Source organism: Tympanuchus pallidicinctus, unplaced genomic scaffold (assembly GCF_026119805.1).
Source record: "Tympanuchus pallidicinctus isolate F22 unplaced genomic scaffold, pur_lepc_1.0 scaffold21, whole genome shotgun sequence".
Classification (NCBI taxonomy): domain Eukaryota; kingdom Metazoa; phylum Chordata; class Aves; order Galliformes; family Phasianidae; genus Tympanuchus; species Tympanuchus pallidicinctus.
In genome coordinates, this window is record NW_026294733.1 from 3653134 (window position 1) to 3671718 (window position 18585).

The 18585-nt window shown below is 40.2% G+C and overlaps 1 long non-coding RNA gene across 1 annotated transcript in view; it reads left to right on the forward strand.

The window, feature by feature from the left end:
• Positions 1-8722: 8722 nt before the first annotated feature.
• Positions 8723-18585, forward strand: part of LOC128081656 (uncharacterized) — a 31894-nt gene continuing 22031 nt past the window's right edge. Inside the window, exon 1 of the long non-coding RNA XR_008207305.1 lies at positions 8723-8861. This is a non-coding gene — a long non-coding RNA (uncharacterized LOC128081656). The remainder of the gene's footprint in view (positions 8862-18585) is intronic.

Consider the following 18585-nt stretch of genomic DNA (forward strand, 5'->3'; position numbering starts at 1 on the left):
AGTTTGTTAACATCTGACATACACCTGTTCTTGGTCAGAGGAATTCAGGCAAGTTGCTAAAAGCAGCTGTGCTTAAATGGTGTCTGAAAGAAATGCTGGGGTTTACACAGAGTCTATGAATTGGTCTTATATGACCCTGCACTGGCTGTAGAATTTTCCTTACTTTGTTTTTATGCCTTAACATAAATTCCTTCAGAGAATGTTAAATTCAGCAAGCCTTGACATCAGTCATGAATATTTCTGAAGCTCAGAATGTGGAATTTCATCAGCATAGAGAGTACAAATCAGTGAAATCATGTTTTTTTATTGAAGCACATTCCCAACACAAAGGCTGTGTTACAGACATAGTAAAATGATCATATGCAAATAATAGGAATGCTTTATTATAAACACTGCAGCAGAATGCAGATAAGACTCCAGAAACATTTATTTTGCATATAGAATACATTTTTTAATACAGGAAACGGGGTTACAGAATCTGGCTGGTACATCAATTCTTTTTAATCCAGCGAGAGTGCGAGTAACTCAGGTCTTGTGGGTTTGAAGTTAAAAGGATGTCCAACTAAAAGCTGTTCACAAAATGCAAATTATTAGTCTGGGTAATTCCAAATACATGCATGTTCTCTCAGTTGTTTACACCCCAAACAATCAAACAATGTACCTTATTCTAAAAATGCAGATCAGGATTCCTGCCAGTCTCAGTTCATTTATCAGCTGAGACTGAATGCAAGATAACACCAAACAGATCCAAACCAAAATTTGTGCCAGTGGAGTGCCATAAGGGCATCTCCTGTGCGTCCTACACAGAGTGGAATGAGTACAAAACAGGCTCAGATTGTGCTCATCTTCTGTGATAATGAAAATAAATGTTTTGTTCTTAAAACTGCTTCCAAATCTCATCCATCTCCATACAGTTATCAACCTGTTGTTGCCACCTGAAATCTTGACCTTTCAGTGTGATTCTGAAAAGCTTCTTGGAATGGAAGATACTGAGTTAGGTTTTCACACCTACAATACATCCTGCTTTATCTCTTAGCTCCTCAGGGATTTTATAGGGAATAACTGTTTTGGCACTATTTTGGATGGCATGAGTCAGCCAAAACAAAACAAAACAAAACAAAACAAAAAAAAACAACAAAAAAAAGGCTTTTATCCTGCTTCTTGTGCAGGTATTTAGAGCATGTTTGAAGAAGAGTGGCAGTGTCCAACCAGAATGGAATTGTTTGTAACAAAAGGCCAAAAAGGACAACAAGAATGGGAAGGGGATGAGACAGAGGAGGAAGCATGGGTGGGAAAACAGCCCTACACGAGGCAGCATGGGTGAAAGTTGGTTTTCTCAGTCCATCTGTGTCAGCCTCACGTTGTGAGCTCTAAGGAGGAGAGGTCATTCATCCCACAAGCCTTACACACTAGGAATTAATTGATCCTTTAATGAGGTTAGCCCCCCGTTTGGAGCTTGAGCATCGTTAGGAGATGGTAAATAGTGAATGTTGGTTTTGATTTTTATTGATATCATAAAAGCACTGTAGAAAATATGAGTCAGATTCTCATTGCCTCAAAGAATGTCAAGGCTCTCACAGAGGAACCTGCTTTGGCAGGGGGGTTGGACTCGATGATCTCTGGAGGTCCCTTCCAACCCCTACAATTCTGTGATTCTGTGAAATCACAGGTGCTTCATTGCAGGGGAATGGGGGGAAATGCCTCTTGAGGCAAGCACAGCTGATAATAGATACTGTGGGTACTAGCACTGCTGAAAACCAGTCCTTGCAGAAATCCACTCCAAAACTGCTGCTTTTTGTCTCCCTAGAGCGCCCTTCACACCAAACAGAGCGTTTAACTTGCAGCTCAAATTGAAAGAAACGCGGTTAGGCGGTGGCGCAGGCGAGGATCCTTTTGCCAGAGCAGGGAGGACACATCGAGGCACTGCGTCTGTTTGTACGCTGTGTGCCTGCGGGCAGCCTGTGGCTGTGCCAGCCTCAGCCTCCACGTGTGCCAGCCACAGGTGCTTTGTAAAAATGGGTTTGGAATTTTAGTTTTATGCAATCCAACCGAGACCTCTGGACTCCTCCCAGCAGCGTAAGGACAGCATGCAGAATTCCTGCAAACTGCCTGCACCTTCCTTTGGCAGTGCTGGGAGCAGTTCCAGAGGTAGGGATCGCTCTGGCTTTCGTGACACATTCCCTTCATGCAGGAGTTTGAAGAGGTTTGCACTGTTTATAATTAGAGAAAGATTTTTGTAATGCCGTGAGTGTGGTGTTAAGTTCTGACTAAGCAAAATCGTGAATGTCTGTACTTCTTCGTTATTTTAGCTTTCCCTAACATTGGAGGCAAGGTGAAAGGGGAAAGCAGTGTTGTTCCTGCTTAGCTGCACTGATAGTCAATAAATCAAATATAGTTACTTTCTCTCCATTTAAAATTTCCCCAGCTGCCTCTATCAGCTCTCCCTCATTCTTTCTCCATTTCTTATCCCTAGTTCTAAATCTTACACTGAATGACAACATTAGCTTTCCCAACTACTCAGCAATATCTGTTTTCCCCCAAAGACTTCCCTGAGGCTGATTTGTATGGGCTGCAGTTGCCTTTTTTTTTTTTTTTTTTAATGACTTACATTGAACAATCCCCTCACTAATGACATTTCCCCAGCAATGATGCACCAGGGAAAAGCATGAAACAAGAAGCAGGAATGATGAATAAAGCTTTAATATACGGAGGATGAAGTGCTAAAATTCACTCCTGTATCACTCCATAAAAGCTGTAACTCCTGTTTCTTTCCATCCATAAAGATGGAGCACTGTGCTGCAGTATTCTTAGACAGCTATTTCAGGCACACTATTGCATAACTCAGTTTTGCATCCTTACAAAGAAGATACATTACATGCCTATGTGGAAAATATAATTTCTGTCTGACCATACAGACTGATAAAACCACCTCACCTTGAAGAAAAGATTAAAATAATCACCAGATGAAAATGAAATAAATCACTTCCTGCACTGAAAGCAAGAGGAATGTGAAATGCAGGAAACTATCTCCATGAAGTTTTCTGAAGCTGTTGCACTATATTGCCTCCTTCCTTGCCTGCAGCTCCTGGGGTAGATGCCATTGTGGATGCTGGCACCAGGGACTGAGCAAGGGGTGAATATAATCTATTTTCCCTTTTCTTGTATACTTGCTTATCGTAGCTGCAGTTTAATGCATTTTAATACATTGGCAGCAGAAATTATGCTGAACTATCACACGCTCATACCAGGCAATTACTGGGTTACTTAGCAATGTCACAAAAGAAAACAAAAAATGTCATTTTTACTCAGTCATTGGAAGGAGTTGTTATTGCCTTTACATCTTCAGTACTTAAAAACGTATTTCTCAAAGGTATTAAATTATACTCAGGATCCCCCTAACCTAGAAAAGCATTAGCCAAGAAGACTCAAAAGGGAGCTCCCCGGGCTCCTACAGGTTTCCTTCTGAGACAGGGATATTGCTGGCATGGGGAAATAACCCCATGCAATCAGGACCGTGGCTCCATACATCCTTCCCGCCATGGAGAGGCTCATTTCTGGGATAGAGTTTTACAGAGATTTCACATGAATAATTTCTTGAGTCCCAATGTTAATCAGGAATGATGAGAGGCTGGCTTCGTTGTCATTATCTCGAAGCATCTGTTGGGATGAAGACTGGCTCTCCACTCTCCAGTAGTCTTTTACAATTGCAGTCATCCTTTACAAAGCTCCGAAATGACTGTGCTAAGTATTGCCTTAGCGAACACTGAGCTGAAAACCCTGTGACACTGGCAGGTCAGTGCTGTTTGATTCTATTTGAGAGTCTATTTCAGGAGCTCATTGAGCTGTTTTGGGGCTATGTCACATGCACAACTAAAGTGTACAGCAGTTCACAGCAGTCAGAAAGAATTTCTAAATATTTACGCATATACACTGAGACACTCAAATGTACACATAATCAAGCCTGCAGGTTCCCACTGTGCAACTGATTTTCTTTAAAAAGATTACTAGAATCAAAGTAGAAATGGCCCCTCTTCACATGGTGTCCTTTCTGGAGAGGTTATGCACAGATTGAACGTAGACAGTTGTGACCTTGATGCAGTCGCTGTCATGCTTTGGCCATGCAAAGCAGGACAATATAGCTGAGAGCAGTGAAAGAACCTCCTGCCACCTCACCTAATGCATATAGCCCACACTGCCGACAACCAGAGGCATTTTTAGAATAGACAATCCATTGAGAGCATTTCTACTCTGTTTTACTGTTCAGCAGAGGACTCTTTTAAATTAATAAGCATCAACTTCAGCCCCAAGAATCCCTCAAAACATCAAAGTTATATACCACAGTGCATTACAGAGTTATAATAACGACAACTGAGGAGCTCTTTAAATACAGCTGGGCTATCAACTTTGTCTGTCTCTACTTTTCTTGTGCCAAAAACACCCTGGTACTACCTGAAAGTGATGGTCTGTCTGCCAGGAGGAAGGCTTAGAGGAGACATCTCACCTCACAGGTTCAGTGTTTTTAACTGTCCAGAAGTGATTGCTGTGTTAACTCCTAGTCACAAACAGATTTTCTGGCTTCACAAACTTGGGAGATTCTGGTTCATCTAAGTTTTGTGTTCAAACCTGGCTATTTCAGAGTGGATATATTCCCTTTCTCTATTAGTCCTTCACGTCTTATCATTTCTGAGCATAGAAAGTTGTCTACTTGACCATAAATTTATAAATAGAAGATACAGTGCAAAGCAAGACTGCAAGAAGTGTTATGTTCTATGATTTTCTTGCTAGCAGTTCCTTTTTTTGAGATCTATAAAATGTCAACAAGAGAACGACTCTCTAATGTGCACTTAACAGTTCTACTATTGTCTTCTTAAGACCTTTTAAAGAAGCATGTGTTTGCTGGAGGCAATGTTGATTAGGGGCACATGTGAGCAGTTAATGCCTTATTTAAACTCTTCCAAGAAAGTGGCTAGAAATGATACAGAGATGTTGGTGAGTGTAGAGAAGGAACTAAGACAAAATAGTGTACTTCAAAAGACATTGAAGATCCATTGTGTTTGTTGCTTTTTTTTCCCCCACTGTATTAGAATTTAATAGAGAAGGAAGTTTTAAGCTAAAATAAGAAATTTTTTTTGTTTTGCTGCTTTTCCCCTCGTTGTTTAAATTCAGCTTATTTAGCTGCTGCTTTTGGATTTATTGTTACTATTGATTTAATTTTTTTGAACTTTAAGAGTAAACCATCATAGAATAACATAAGCTTAAGGCAGCCTCTGTTTTGATGTGGGGGGGAATGGGCAAGGAGGGAGCAACAGTATACACCAGCAGCATCCTAAGGGACGGATAGGTGTCCCTGCCTGTAGAGCAGGTTCAGCCTCTGGGAGAGCAGCCAGGGCCCTTTTCCAAATGTAAGTATGGTTAGATGATCTGTACTGCAAAAATCTGTAATCAAAAACATTTGCATAAGCTCCATGCCAAGCCACAATTAGTGGTAATAACAAAAAGATAGGTATCAGCTTAAAAATATGAGTGCTTAATTCTGGCAGCAAATGTTAGTAGAAAAGAAATAATGAGCCCTAATTGTTCCTGGTTGCAACTATCAGAAATGTTTGAGTCAGAAGGGATCCTTAATGGTCATCTACATGTTGTAGCCAGAGTTTGATTGTGCAATAATGGCCTTACACTAAAACACAGAAAATCATTTACTCATTCAGGGACTAGTCAATGACCTGGGCTGTGAGGACTGAGAGTCCTTGTGTGGCTGACAATACTATTCTTCGTCATAGAAATGTGTAATCCTACTTTAAGCTAAAATAAGCCACATAACTTCATAGGGGCTTGCAATTATGAGTTCCAAGCTGCAATTGCTGAAACATGCTTCGATGACTGTGCTGCTATTATTCTATAATATTGAAGTAGAAGATGCTACAAATGTACTTTGGCTAGACGTTTTGGGATCTTCATGTTCCTCATTTAATGTTTTTGATAAATACTGTACATGCTTTCCCTTTTGATTCACACAGAATCAAATTGTGAGTGAAATTCCTTAAGGAAAGGACTTAAGGCCTTGAAGCAGGGAATATTGGATCTCTGAGACAGAACATCTTACAATCCTTGCAAAAATTCAGCCTTACAAATTGATGTATACATGGGACCCTTGCCTTCTTCACCCAGCAAACGAAGTCCTTACACAGTTTGCTCATCTTTTGTCATTGATCATCACAGTGTTAGCTGCCCTTTGACTGTGAAGTTGTCACTGAGCCAGAGGATATGGCAGTAGGGTAAGAAGGGCAGCAGGCTGATTGCAGTTCTGGACTTTCAGTCGCAGCTGATGCATCTGTGGAAAGGCAGTAAAGGCAATCGAGGGAAGACAAGAAAACAGTAATAAACAATTTAAAAAGGGGGAGAAATCATGTTTAGAGAAGTGAGCTGGATGTGATGTGACACTACCATCTGTTTGGCATAAGATGAGAACAATTGAGGTCCCCTGGCAGTGCAGCACAGAACATGGAGAGCAGCAGGCATCACCAGCCCTCCGCACCCACTGCTTCTGTGCAGGTGGACAGCACTGACACACATCTCTTCTTCCAGTCACTTTGTGCTTCTTGCATGCAGCTGGCGCTTGTGAAAGCTGTCAGAGGAGCAGAGTAAGAGCAAGAAATCTTGTGTTTCATTACAGTTAAATAAAGGGATGAAAAACGTCTTTTCCTTCTTATCCAGGCCTTAACACTGTTGGAGTAATGGTTATGTCTGGGAGCTGAGCTGTAGCTGGCTGCCTGCAGGCACAAGTGAGGTGGGGAAAGGGGATGACGTGGTGCAAGGAAATGTTTCTAACCTGTCTCAGACCTTAGAATTACCATCAAGCATCTCTCTGATTTTTTGACCATGGATTCTTCAGTCTCTCAACAGGAGGCATCCCAAGCAAGTCTCAGCAGCTTTGCTCATGGTCCTGAAATTGGTGTGAGCAATCAAGAAACTTCTTTCTGTATCCTTGATCACTTTAAATGCCTAGATTCATCTGTAATGGGTGCAACATAAGGATAGCCTTCCTGAAGACTCCAAGGCTATATGCATTTCTTATGGAAAACCAAACTCTTCACTTCCTAGTGAAAGATCTATAAATACAAAAAATGTTTCATTTTAACACACCAGGTTTCTTTTATAAATACCAGAATAGATTCAGCTGGGACTGAAACCGAAGAAAATAGCCAGTCTTTTTCTAATGGCTTTTACTATTACTAGCTTATAGTCATTACTTTCATGCTTTTACCTTCTGCTGTGCTAAGAACACATTATTGTCATTGCTTTTCAACTGTTCCTGCTCCAGCTGTATGATTTTCCACGAGTTATATTTCTCTCTCTATTAGATTGGTGGCTCAGAATATTCCAGACCTCCATTTAGCGTCTGCTTTCTTTGACTATCTACCTACTTTTCTCCACAAACTCCACTTCAGCCCTTCTGCTGGATGATAACTAAATGTCCTGTGGGAGTCCTAATAGGCCGTGCTTTGCTGTCCAAAATGAGACAGAAGTGTGCATTTCCATGATCCTTCTCAAATATGCTGTTTTCAAATGTGTTTTCCCTCCATCTGTCAACTGATTGCCTTTTATGGTGAATTTGCTTTCTACCACCCGATTCATTTTTGTGTATCCTGATAGGATAGATGCTTTTAAAGGTAACTCCCTGTTCAATAGTGAATAATGGATAAGCTGTTTGTTACAAAAACTACTTAATAGATATTGCCCATTTTTCTCCTTTCATGGTTTATCTACACAGGAAAGCTATTACACAGCAAGGTAGAACACGAATTTTAAGCCAAATAACTATTTCGCATTAGCTTCCAACAAGGATACTGTCATCCTGCACACAAGTTTCAATTAAACCATTCTTGAAATCGGCTAAGAAAATTTGCATAAATATCTTCGTGGTGTGAAATATTGTCCACATGGTGAGTTAAATACAGAATAGCTTTCCAAGCTCCGTCCCACAATGGCAAACACTTGTGCACTTGTATGATCCACACTGCAGGGGCACTTAAGTGCCTCATGTATTCATTTATTTATTCTGTATTTATCCTCATAACAGTCCTAAGAAGTAAGCAAATTCTGAGCATCTTTCTCAAGATTGTGCAAAAGTAACTGAAGAGAGATGAGTTTGGTCCAACAGCGGCCCCATCACTTCTAGGTTATCCTCTTACTCCACAAAGATCTTGTAGCTCCCAATATTATCTGCCAAATAAATCATCTTTCCATTCATCCTCCAGGTGTGACATCCAGTCACAGGTGTCACTCAGCTGCACAAACCTGCTAATGGATCTCGTAAACTAAAGCATCCATTTCCTGACAGTGACTGGCCAAGTGTCCTTAAGATGCTTGTATTAATTCAGGATCTCATTTGCGTTCAGTGAGGACAGAGGAAATGCTAAATGTCTTTTGATATAGATTCTCTCTGGTCTGATGTAGGTAAGCAATTCCATGGATTTATCTTTCAGATGTGTTTAAACAACTGTTTGCTGACGTTATTTTTTTAGGAAAGGATTGAATGTCCTGTTTTAAATCAGCTTCTGTTCCTTGTACTTTCTGCTCGTGCTGAGGAGCTACGTTTACAGAGGAAGGGAAGTTTTAAGTAAAACCAAAGTCCATTTTCTGAATACAGAGAAACTTGGCAGCCAAAACTAATGTTAGGATTAAACATTGACCTTCCAATTCAATTATGGTCTGAGTCAAAATTTCAATCTCTTGTTTCATCTATCCAGATGCCTTACTGGAAGCAGAGAGTTCAAGACTCCTCTCTTCTTCCTTTCCAGGATCTGATATCTGTCCTGCTGGATTTCAGAGAGGTGACAGACCTACAAGTAAAGATGGAGGTAGGGGCTGGATCTCAGACAGTCAAACACTGAGATTCAAAATTCAGACTTTTTTCTTAATTATTTTTGTTTAATGGCACAAGTACAATGAAAGGGTCAGTCTGAAGTAGGTGTTATTTTTTTTTCCTTGTCTCTCTCAGAATTGCCTTTGTCTTGATTGTGACTTACTGCTTCCTGGCACAGGATCAGCAGTAGGCATGCAGTATGTTTGCATCATGGGAGTCAGACCTCCTGCTGTTGGCCACTTGTGAAGGGAGTGTGAATGTTGACTACATCAAGAGGGTTCCCACAGGTTGTGTTCAGTTTTTCTGGAGTTCCTGTGGGTGTTCAGTTAGCAGTATATTCTTGCATGTTGTGAACTGACTGCTTTCAGAGGAGACCCTGCTGGTTGAACATGGTGATCTCCAAAGGTCCCATCCAACTCCTATGATCCCACGATTCTGTTTATTTTAGCCTAAGGTCTCTGACTTCAAGTAATTAAAAATCCTACATTATTTTCATTTTAATGCTAGAAAAAAAGCAAGGTTCTGTTTGTGATAATACCACTGAGTGACATTGTTTCAAATCAGATTTAGAGATAAGTTTGGTCCTGACATTTAGTCAGCAGGTGGGTGTTGTTTATTGCCTAGCAATTAGAACTTAATATCTCCTCAACTTCAAAAATTTTTGAGAGCTCTCTGTGAACAGATTCCCAAGAGCTCTCTCTTGCTCTCTTCCTTTTGTCTTTTTGCTTTCCCACCTCCACATCCATCCACCCACCTGCCTTTAAATGTGCTATTTCAAATTTAGAGTTCAGAAACTTTGTTTCAGTCTAAATCATGAAAGATATTTTCTCCTAGGGCAGCCCACAGCCCCTTTATTTTAAACCAAGTTAAAATGGTGCTTTTCAGTCTTCAGAAACTTTTTACACTCATATTTCTGTGAGCACAGCACTGCAGAAAAATATGTCGAGGAGCCTGGGCTGGTTCTCTGCTGCAAAATGGCCCAGGTGCAACAAGTGCTCATTGCCACCTGCTTCTTCACTGCTCCCTTTTCCTCTCGGTTGTTTCTCTGTTGTTATCATCAGTTTGCTGCAGAGACATATTCATTAGTTTTATATTCTATCTGCTTTTCCGTGAGATTACCACAGAAGAAAAAAGGAAAATGACAATGCAGGCAAATGGGAAAATGAGATAGCGTTGAGCTGAAGAGGCAACAAAGGCAAGCAAATGTAAAAAAATAACCAACTTACACCCAAATTTATTGCTTTAAAAATAAATTGCTATCAATTCCAAGCTTCTGACTCAGGTCATAGAACCACAGAACTACAGAATGGCTGGGTTGGAAGAGATCTCAAAGGCTATGCAGTTCCAACCCCTGCCAAGGGCTGGCTGCCCCCCACCAGTTCAGGCTGTGCAGGGCTTCCTTACCACCTGGTCCTGAGCACTCCAAGGATGCAGCACCCTCAGCTCTCTGGGCAGCCTGTTCCAAACACAAATCAAAACAGCCTGCTCTTCAGTGTCAAGCATCCCGCCATGCTCTCCCCCAAGCTTTGTGCACAGTGTTGGATTAGCAAAATAGGAATGATCTTTAGTGAAGCTAGACCAAAATGAGAACCTTTATTGAGCATTTTTCTCTTTGTATATGCATGTGGTCACACATTCCTAGAGCAAACTTTCCTCCTTCCTTTGAAGCATTATTATTTTTTTAAGCTTTTCATCATTTCATTTAGAAAATAGCACTTGGTGACACTAACCTGTTTTTTCTTTTTTTCTTTTTCCCAGTTGTTTAGAGTGTTCTTCTTCATCAAACAAGACATCTTTCTCTCTCCTCTGGGAGGAGATATTTATAGGAAGAATTGGTCTTTTTTTTTTCAAACATTCATAATTAGTACTGGTGCAAAGTGGCTCTGGGGACTAATCACTGTCTTGCTCTGATCTTGGGGCAAACTCTGAAAGACCAAATACCAAATAGTGCTTCTGCCTGGCAGCCACAGTCATGTGGGACTTGTTAATAAATACAGCAACCAGAGTCCTGTGTATGTACTATTAGAGGTTGCTACAACCTTGATGGTTAGAAAGAGGTTAACTGCATGGTGAAGCGCTGAGGAAGAGACTGAATTCTCAAGCCTGGACAAATCAGTTGAGACTCTTTTATGATGTTAGTACTCAGCTTCTGGGAAAGGGCCACTGCTTGTGTGGTAGCCTCCAGGAGATGTGGCTTTTCTTGTGGCCAAGGGGAGGGCACTCAAGGAGAACATACTGACTTGTTTCAGCCTCAGCTGGGAACGAGAAGCAGATTCTCTGCTTGTTAGATGAAATGGCTCCCTTTGCAAGCCAGCAGGAGCAGAAGCTCTCACGTGGGGCTGAGTGCAGCCTTTACCCCCAGATAATGAGCCTGACAAGTGCCTCCGACACTCAGATGCACTGAATTCTCAGGAGGGTTTTTCATGAATAAGTAATTACCTCTTTGGCAATAGCAATCTCCAGCTTTCTTGACAAGTGCTCCTTTTGCTGTGGGTTGGAGCTTGTGATTCCTTAGGTGTTGGTGATAATTGAGAGGTCCTGAAGGCTTTTACCTTCAGCTTCCTGGATATTCCAGTAACTTTTTCCATGACTGAACAACTGAAAATGACTCTATAATTACCACAGAGTACGTTGTTCTCACCATACCAGCGCAGAAATGGGAGAAGAAATCCCAAGTGAGAAGAAAAATGTTTCTTTAGATCAGAGTCAGAATTAAAATGAAGACAAAATTTTCTGGAGACTGAAAAGTGGAATTTAATTACTAAGCACATTGGGGCACTTCATTCTTCTAGTTTTAATTAGCAAAACGTTGAGGTCTGAGGAAACACCGCTGTTTTTAGATGGCTGTGGTAAATTCTATGTGGATGTTTTCCAAGTAACACTTCTTGTACAATTTCTGATACAATTTCACTGTGCAAAGAGTTTTGGAAAAGTCCTTAAATATCCTTGTGTGATTGGGATATCAAAATAGATGAAACGCTTCTGCCTCTGAGTTTTACTTCCATCATTACCTGATGTGCATTTGAATGTCAGGCTGAACTACATCAATTTTTCCTTATGTTTATCTCACTTAAGATGAAGTTTATATAACTCGAATTTTAAAAATATAGAATGAGCTCCAGGGTAAAAAAAAAAACTTTACACTCAAATATGAGCTTTCCCAAAAGTCAGAGTACTTGGATCTTTGGTAGTATGAGAGTTATTTCTGTCACAAAGCGTGACTGTCTCTTCCGAAATGACTTAATAGGTTAAGCATTAACATATTTTTAATTGCTCATTAGCAGTACATTTCTTAAAACTTCAGTGCAATTTCCATGGGAAGCCATGGCACTGCAGCCATACTGGTAGAGTGAAAAAGTATGAAATACAGCCTGAAACCTCTTCACACCAAAACTAACATGAGAAAGACATAGAACTCCAACGCCCCTCATTTCTAGAACATTCATTTTGAAAAGGAGGAGAGGAAGGGGGGTATTTGACCAGAGAGTGGTGATGCCCCGTCCCTGCAGATGCCCTGCAGTCCAGGTTGGACTGAAATGGGCTCTGAGCGGTGGTGGAGCTGTGGGTGTCCCTGTTCGCTGCAGGGAATTTAAACCAGATGGCCTTTAAGGGGTCTTTTCAACTCAGAAGATTCTATGGTTTGCTCAGCATTTTAGAATTCCCGGTGCTAAAAAGAGAATAGAAATGAAATTTTCCGAGTTTCAGTGGGTTTAGAGGTGCTCCTAAGTCTGTTACTTTTTAGATGTGTAAAGGTAAAGATTCAGAGCAGCAAAACTTCTAGCACTTCAGTTTCTTGGCTGTGAATGCCTGCCTGCCACCTTTACAAACACTGCTGGAAATGCAGGATGAACCTTCTGTGTACTTTCTGTGTATCTGTGGACTTTCCCCAGAGCTTCAAGCTGTAGCACCAGCAGCCCATGGTACACAAATCCAAACCTACATTTTACAGCCAGGTATTGCTGTTGGGAAGATGGAGAAAGAGGGTAAATCAAAAGTTCACATTTATTAAGCCTTGGTATAGAAAGGGTTGTTTTTAAGTAAGAAGTTCAAAAATATCCAGCAGTGATGAGACAGCAGAAGCAAAATATTCATAATAACCACTTTTGTGACTGATATAGAACAGTTCAGTGTCAAATGTATTATCTCACTGCCTGATAAGTTTGTTTTACAAATCTGGACTTAGATCAGAGTTTGAATTATGTAAGCTGTGAGTTCACAAATGCAGCCTTATCTATAATCACAAAGTTTAGAAATTATTATTTTTAACATTAATCTTAGTTAACACGTTCTCCTGATTTGTGTCAGGAACCACATTAACATATTTTATAATGAATTTGCATAACACGAAAAAAAGGTTCGCGCGGCCTAATATCAATTTACATTTGTAATAAAGTATTAACATATCCCAAAATGGATTTTAAATAGTACCGCTATATTTTAAATCCTTCCTGAAGATTCTTAACAAACAGCTTTGATTTGCATGTCCTGACATTGCTGTTAACACAGAACTAACAACTGACTGACTGATAACTCAGCCCTTTAATCCTCTGCTGCTGCCTCCTTTGCTCATACTGCTGGAGGGCTCCTGGTGTCTGAAAGCCAGTGGTTCCCCACAGGTGATGTCTGAACAGAGATCAGCCTGTAGCCACGGGTGCAGAAGGGCTCTGATTCAGCGGGGTGCTTAAGCTTTTGTGGTCCTACCAAAATTGACTGCATGGGTTTTTAAAGTAAACGTTGCTGAAATGGAGTCAAGAGAAATCCCCACTGAAGCCTGCCATCAATTTTACTCTTGTGCTTCATCTGAAACACTGGCTTTTCTGCATCTATATGAAAGCAGGAGCAAGGCTGAGCAGTAATGTGTTGCCTTCAGCTGCTACAGCTTTGTAAGAGAGCTGGCACAAAGTGGCAGTGAAGTTAGAAGGTGAGGCAAGGGGAGGCACAACTTGTATTCTTGCAGTGGTTTCCCACAGATCCTGTGAGATATGTTCATGGCCTTCTCTGGTTCAGCTCTGCTCAGCCCTGAAATATTACCAAGAGCCTGCAGCACTAAGCTGAGCCCTGTGGCCGATAGGTAAAGCTGTTTCTGCAGCTGGAAGTGTGTTGGGAAGTTCTTAAAATCAAGCGATGACACAAGAAGTAGAAAAGCAGAAGCACAACTGTAGGTTAATTTATTTAGCAAATTCCATCTGTTGCTCTCAAACATTTTGCTAAAGTGAGTTTGTGATGGTATGTCCACATTTACTGCCATCCAATTGTGTCATCCTGATTTCAGATGTCACTAACGTGTCTTTAGGATGGATGATAAGTGTAAGAAAACAGAAATTTTGAGCCAGGTCATGAGGGGCTACGTGCAAGAGAATCATAGAATCACTAAGGTTGGAAAAGACCTTGTAAGATCATCGCATTCAACCCCAACCCACCCCCACTATGCCCACTAACCACATCCCTCAGTGCCACATCTCCGCATTTCTTGAGCACCTTTAGCTTGGTTCAGTGTTTTATATGCTGACTTGTGATCATCATCAGCACAGGGCCTCGTGGTATGAGTTTTCTGTCTGTTTAACCTTTCTTCTTTTGCTTTACTCATAAAATCAATTCATCAAACTGCCCATGAGAGCTCTGATAACAGGACTGCTACTTCTGCTGCTGATAGTAGAAGCAGAAAAATACAGCTTGATATTTTATTTTTGCATGTCCCTGCATGAGTTTTTCTACAAGCAGTTAAGTAAAAATCCCTTCTGAATAGCAAATGTGCAGATATGTTATGTGTAAATAGTGTGCTGAAAGCCCTGAAACAGTGTAAATACAGAATCTACATGATGTTATTTATAGCAATTACAGTTTTGGAGCATAATATCTGGTCTTCCCAAAGACCTCTGTTTGCCTTTATTACATAATGCTACTGTCCTCTCCATATGGCAGGTTTTGCCTATGGTTAAAAGCCAACAAAATGCCCTTTGTGGAGGAGTCCTCAGAAGAAGTGCAGTAGGTGCTGAGATGATGAATATTCAGTAGGTGATTACATTTTCTTATTCCTGATGTGCCCTCCGTTTTAAAACTCTTGAAATGAAAACTAAGGGCCTCATGTGAAAGATTTTTAGCCTCCAGCTTCTGAAAATCCAGATTAAGCCACTCTGTTGAGTAGGTAGTACTGATATCTCATATCTGGAAGCCAGGCAGGATTTCTTTTATTTTTGGGTGGTCCTATACTGAGCCAGGAGTTGGACTCAATTAGCCTTATGTCCTCCAACCCAACCCTATCCCTTCCAACCTTGGACACCCTATGATTCTATGATGAAAACCAAAATGTGCCCCCACTGCCACTGTCATTAAGGATGCCAGATGTCCTTTTGCACTCATAATGTCAGAAATAAAGAAAAAAAAGCAAACTGAAGGGGCATTTTTTCCAGTGAGGCACAGTATAATCTGTATTTGACCTAGCTGTGAATATATTTCATGCATATTGCATACTCCAGAATATACCCAGGGCTGCAATAACTATATTAACTATTGAAAGATGCTATGTTATTGAAAAATATACCTTCATAAAGTCTGAACAACAGTATCAATTTCTCAAAGCCTTAGGTAAAATGGGTACAGGACATTAAAACAAACTTATCTTTTACTCAAATATGTAAACGTAACACAGCGCATTGAATCATTAATCAAAGTGATTATATATTAGAGTTCTAGTGGGCTGGACCTTTTAATGTTTGTACTTATATAGGTACTCAGTAGAATGCTGCTTTGTTTTTTTCTGCACTGGGAGAGCCAAAGCACATCACTCTAAATTCCTCATTTAGTTTACTGTGGGAACCAAGCTGAACTTTCTGTTCCATAAACAGAAGAAGGAAAGAAAGCTAGTGAATTTGATTGATGAAAATGTATTTATCTAAGCATCTGTCAAAGGCAAAAGTAAAATGGAGAAAAGATACTCATGCAAATATACAAATCATTTTTGCCTCCTATATTTAGCGTAAGAAAAATTCTACCTCTTTTTTTTTCTCCCTTGTAAGTAGATGCAGTGATTCCACAAATTGCCCCTGGATTTTATTCTTGTAACATCATTTCTTTTTTTTTTTCAGATCTTCACAGATTTATACATTCTTGACTTATTTATTGGTTTTCCTCTTTTATTTTTAAAAGCATGTTTTAGAGCCACCAAGATGCAGATCACAAACAGAATCATACCAAGTAGTTCATGACCTGGTATGAGTAGCAGAATTAGGGTTATAACCAACACCTTCTAACCACCTTCTAGATCAGATAAATGAGTGTTTCTTTGAATAAGAGCAGCCATAAGATGTCAGAGTAAAGCCTGAGCTTTGTTTTCATGTAACCCGTTCCAGGAGGCACCATCTGATTGAGAAAAAATGATGGTTATTGTAACTCAGTTCATCTTTTGATTACTCCTCTTTATTTTCCTTAATGCTGGACTCTTCTTTGCTCTTGGCTGCGTTGTTCTCATGCATGTAATTAACATAGAAAAAAGCAAAATCATAACAAGAGCTAGGGGTGCATGCCTTCATGACAACTGTCAATAAAGGCTCTCCACCACAGTTGCCTAACCCAGCCTGTACTATTCACCAAGGCTGCCATTTTGGCTTCTCATGATTTGCCAACAGGTAGATATATACTCAGAACACAGGGCAGACAAAGAAAAGCTTTCCATCTTGAAATTCAAAACTGTCACTATTCCTCTATCAGACAATGTAATTATTCCAGAATAATTAGGAAGTGAAGAAATTAATACATATCTTCAAAAATTAGAATTTGCAGAATGGATAAAACATGAGAGGTTTATATGCAGAAATTGCAATTGAATACATCAAAGACAGGCAGAGAGTGAATTAATTTGTTTCAAATGCTTTATAATTTTTGTCACATTCTGTAATTTAATTTTTGTGAGTGCTGTATATTCTAATTACTTGTGTACTATCAGATCTAAAAATATAAGATGGACTTTCTTCTTATATTACAAGTGTTCATACACAAAATCACATAAACTCAAGATGTTGGTAACTACAGTGTAAATAAGTCTGTGTAAAACTACAAGCCATTGGTGTTAGGCAATAAGATCAATGTGAACAAAAATCGTCTCATGAAGTTTTGAAGCATCACCTGATGATGAACTGTAAATTCTTACAATTGATCTGTGCATGTCACTCCATCTACGCAGGAAAATTGGAGGTACGTGGAGGTTTGCCTTTTCTAGGACAAGAATTCTATTCCAAGTTTTTGGCACAGTTGGCCATGATGCTATTTGGCACAAAGTGAAATACATAAATATCCTCACATTATGGCTGAGTTACAAAGCCAACGCTTAGATGAGCGCTATCAAAGAACAAAGAAGAGACTAAATAAACTACAGATATCCATCTAGGCACTTCGGAGCCAAGTGGGAGGGGTTAATCTGACTTAAAGGAATCTGTTAGAGTTACTGAATTTTAGAATCATTACGGTTGGAAAAGACCACTGAGATCAACTATTCCAACCCTCAACCCATTGCCACCATGTTTGCTAATCCATGTCCCTCAGCACCATAAACCTCCTCTGATTCCAGATGTTGTCCTGCAGAAGTGCTGTGCTAGGAGCATCAGTTCAGAGAGAAGCAAGACATCCTTGTCTTTTTTTGGGTTTAGATGCACTTTAAAAAACAGTTAAATGTCCAGACTGCCAGGGAGCATGACTGGGGAGATACAGGTGGCTGATTCACTGGATGTAGCATTCTGCAGAATACTAAAAATTTTCTGCGACAGTTCTTTGGCATTCATGCAAGGAGTCAGGAAGCAAATGGCATGATGAGGAGAAGTCAGGCAACAGGAGAAAACAAGGACTGAAATAGAAATGAATATTGACTTAGAAGAATCAGAATAACTAACATAAACATGACTAAATACGTATATAAAGAAAAACCCCTTTCTAGGGGGCACAGACTTCAAGGTTTCCACACAGGCAGATCTGTAATGAGATATGAAGTCTTTATCCCTTATCACTACATTATTTTAATAAGTTCTCCTTTTACTCCTGGAATCTTATTCCATGACAGTTCCTATCTAGATCAGGATAAGAGCCAAGAGCATTATTTCTTACAGCTGCTGTACTGGACAGCTGGGGATAGGGATTTCTCTTGATTCCCATGCTGTGCAGCACTTGAAGCAGCAGGGTCCCTTTCTATGTGCTGAGCACCTGTGTGTTATGAAAATGTACTCTACTGGCATGGATCTGACATATCATTACTACAGCACAGAGAGCCAGTGGGCCAAGTGTCAACAGATCTGGTCCCTAATAATGACTGCTCATCGTAATGACGTAGTGAGCCAAGGAGCCTGACTGGGGCTCATTTCCTTTGTAAGAATCAAATAACACAGTGGTGATTGAAGATGACGATTTTTGTTCTGCATTTGCACTCTGGTTTGTAGTATTCCACTCCACTTACCGCGCAGATCATTGTGATTAAATCAGTCAGCAGTAGCTCAAAGCCACCACTGGTTATCTTTCTGCACTGATAAGCAAAGATCTCCAAGTATACAGGCTTTGGAACAAATTCGCCTTGGGTCACTTGCTTTGCTAGCAAGGACATTGCATTATTTTTAACAATATGTTTTACTTTGAGAGGTCAGTGACTTTTGCCTGGGTATTTTTTTGTTCTTAGTGTAACATTTACCTAAATGTTTAGAAAAATCTAAAACGTCAGCTTCTGCTTTACACAGCATTTT